At 36.4% G+C, this 3,807-nt stretch overlaps 1 long non-coding RNA gene across 1 annotated transcript; it reads left to right on the forward strand.

Annotated features, from left to right (window-relative positions):
- Positions 1-652: 652 nt before the first annotated feature.
- Positions 653-2,061, forward strand: LOC116005229. Its single transcript, XR_004094902.1, has 3 exons — positions 653-1,131; positions 1,428-1,451; positions 1,910-2,061. It is a non-coding gene; the product is annotated as an uncharacterized LOC116005229 (long non-coding RNA).
- The last annotated feature ends 1,746 nt before the right edge of the window (positions 2,062-3,807 follow it).

Below are 3,807 nucleotides of genomic sequence, written 5' to 3' on the forward strand. Positions count from 1 at the left end.
ACTCAATGTTACGAAATACACTATGAAATACACCACTCAATGTTATTGAGTGGTGCATTTCTTAACATTGAGTGGTGTAAACCGCACGGCCGCACGTAAGGGCACGACCACATTTGAATAAAAATCTATATATATATATATATATATATATATATATAAGTAATGTAATAACCCATAAGGCCATAAGCCCATAACCCTTAATTCGGCAAGTTATTGTGTGTTAGAATATTATGTGTTAGAATAATGTACATTATACTTTAAAATAATGTACATTATGTGTTAGGATAATGTACATTATGTGTTAAAATAATGTACATTACGAGTTAGAATAATAAAACATCTGAGCTAATGTAATGTACATTATGTTTTAAAATAATGTACATTATACTTTAGAATAATGTACATTATGAGTTACTGTTGCAGCTAGGCGTGCAAAAAAAATGAACCTAAGCAAAATTACATCATGCTTTTCTTTTCTTGTTAGTATTAGGTGGTTTTGACCCAAACTGACAATTATAAATGTCAGTGAGGCACCTTTTTCTGATGGTATGATAGTTGGCATCTCATATTTTGGATGTCGGTAGGTATTTAAGTTCTTCATCTGTTGGGTCTTGTGTGTCAAAAATATTAGCTTATGGTATGTTAGTATGTTAGTTGGCATCTCATATTTTGGGTGTCGGTAGGTATTTAAGTGGTATTTAAGTTCTTCATCTGTTGGGTCTTGTGTGTCAAAAATATTAGCTTATGGTATGTTAGTATGTTAGTTGGCATCTCATATTTTGGGTGTCGGTAGGTATTTAAGTTCACCCCTGAAATTATTTGAGTGCTTTTTTTTATGGTATGTTAGTTGGCATCTCATATTTTGGGTGTCGGTATGTATTTAAGTGCTTCATCTGTTGGGTCTTGCGTGTCGAAACTATTAGCACTATTAGCTTTGGGTGTTGCTTTTTCTGATGGTATGTTAGTTGGCATCTCATATTTTGGGTGTCAGTATGTATTTAAGTGCTTCATCTATTGGGTCACGGTTGGGTATTGGGTCACGGCTTGAGGTTTGAACCCACGACCTCTTGGCTGCAGGTGCAACTCTCTTACCACTTCGGCTGCTCTTACGGGCAAGTGCTTTTTCTTATGGTATGTTAGTTGGCATCTCATATTTTGGGTATCGATAGGTATTTAAGTGCTTCATCTGTTGGGTCACAGTTGGGTCTTGCGTGTCAAAACTATTAGCACCCCTGAAATTATTTGAGTGCTCTTTCTGATGATATGTTGGTTGGCATCTCATATTTTGGGTGTCGGTAGGTATTTAAGTGCTTCATCTGTTGGGTCACGGTTGGGTCTTGCGTGCCCAACTATTGGCACACCTAAATTGAGAAACTTCGCTCCACATGCTAACTTTTGTTTTTCTTTTCTATTCTTACTTCCTGTAGGTGCAAAATCTTCTTCAGCAAATGGTGAGCCTGCTACCTCTTCCAAACTCTCTTTCTTTCTTTAACCGTTTCTATTTAGATGTATTAGAGATTTATTTTATTTGTTATGATTTTATTTTTCTTTGCAGCAAACAAGGTTTTAGGACATATATGAATCTATAATTTCAAAAAATGTCCTTTTGTCATTCCTATCTTCTTTGTGGTATACAGTTGTAAGTATTAAGTATAATTCTAGAAAAACTTTTGACTAACTATTGTATGCATTGCAAATTTGACATAAGATAGCAACTTAAGTCATATGTAACGTTCAATGTTTAAAAATGTCAAATGCTCCTTAAGCACATTACTCACTCATTGATGCATAACAAAGTTAAGAATTAAGATACACTGTAAATCAATTTCAATCCATATTTTTGTTGTTCCAATCTTTGGGTCAAATACCCCAATTAGTTATTTATTCTTCTTTTTTTTTCATTGTGTAGGAGGTTCTGAACAAGAAGAGATTATGATGAAGCCGTGACTTGTTCATTTTATGATTTATGAACTTCTAGTTATGAAACTTGTGTTGTTGGATATTGTATTATAAACTTATAGTATTGTCATTTTATGGTTATTAAGTATATCTTTTACAACATGTATGCTTAAAAAGACTTTAAAATGTAGGCCTTAAAAAGGCTTTGAGCCTATTAAATAGGCTTTGAACCTACTTTGAAGCCTTTTTTAAAGGCCTACTTATTAAACATGCTTTTAAAAAGGCTTCAAGTCAGGCTAGGCTAACGATAGGCTTAGGCTTGAGCCTAACAAAAAGGCTACATACAGGCGCAGACCCAGACTCAAGCTTTAAATTTTCATAATAGGCCCAGACTTAATTTTTTAAAGCCTGGGTCGACTTGTTCTATTTCCACCCCTAGTCTTCTGGACCTCTTTTGCAACAACAAACTTTCCTTCCTCATCATGAATAATGCAACCAAATCCCTTTCTTACATTTTCCTTGTTGATAGCAGCATCCACATTCAACTTAAGAAAGCCATGTTGAGGTTTAATCCATCTAACGACCTCACGAGATGTCTGAATAGTCTTATCCGCCGAGCTGCATGCTGCATTTTTTCAATCCTTCAGGAAGGTTCTTGCTCTGTTCATCGTAGCAATGACATGTAGAGGATTTTTGTTGTTCCACACTTTATCGTTGTTTCCAGAGATCCTAGCAAGTTATAACAAAGTATCCTAATTACACAACACTCAATCGCGACAAGTTAATTTTGAGCCAGTAATTAAATGAGCAGATTGGCGAAGGTAGAAAGTTCAATCTTGCTAAACTCCAAACAAATTTAGCGAACCTGCAGTCAACAAACAGATTCCATATTGATTCCTCTTCACTACCACACATAGGACAACACACCTGGCAGTTAACAAGTCTTCTACGCAGCATGTCTCTTGTGGGAAGACAGTCCATGCACATCTGCCAAAAGAAAATCTTCACTTTCGGTGGCAGCTTTAAACTCTAGAATGGTGCCCATAATTTCTTATTTCTCTTGTGGTAAGTCACTATTGAGAGCTCTATAGCAGTTCTTGACTAAAAAAACTCCATCCTCTTTCGGTGACCAAATGACTTTATCCAAGGAATCATGATTTGGTAGAGGAATTTTCAAGATTAGTTGTGCATCCCTGGTATTGAAAATAGCCTTAATAGTTTCCTCATCCCAGTTTCTTTCAGTGCGGTCATTCAAAGTATCCACAGAAACTTGCTCTATCTAGCATGGGAAAAGGGAATGTTGTGACCAGTGGAGTCATTTTTTTAGGCAACCATTTGTCGTTCTAGATGTGAATGTTATTACCCCTTCCCACACACCACTTGCTATGTTTCCTAATGGTCTCCTGAGTTTCTAGGATGCTGCTCCATTAGAAAGACAGGTTTGAACCTCTATGGGCCTCCATGAAAGTGGAATTAGCTAGGATAATATCTAGCCTTGTACACTCTAGCTACCAATGAATCCGGGCTGTTAATGAGTCTCCAAGACTATTTTGTTCCAAGATTCTAGTGAAAGCTTTTGTTATTCTCCCTATGACCACCTTTCCACCAGAATTATTCATTGTAATCTCAATCTCCTTAATTAAATCTTTAGAAAGAAGGAACACCCCAATAGCATATGAAGGAATGACTTGAATGATACTTTTAAGAATAACCTCTCTCCCGACCCTAGACAGAAACCTTTGACTTCAACCCTGATTCCTACTCAGAATTCTCTCTTTTTAGAACCTAAAAGTCTACCTCTTATTTCTCCATACTAGCATAGGTTAGCCCAAGTAATTCCCTTTCCTATCAACCCTACCAACCCCCAAAATAGCACTCAGTCTCTCCCTCATTTCCTCCCCAACATTT

This window comes from Ipomoea triloba, chromosome 14 (assembly GCF_003576645.1).
Source record: "Ipomoea triloba cultivar NCNSP0323 chromosome 14, ASM357664v1".
NCBI classification, from domain to species: Eukaryota; Viridiplantae; Streptophyta; class Magnoliopsida; order Solanales; family Convolvulaceae; genus Ipomoea; species Ipomoea triloba.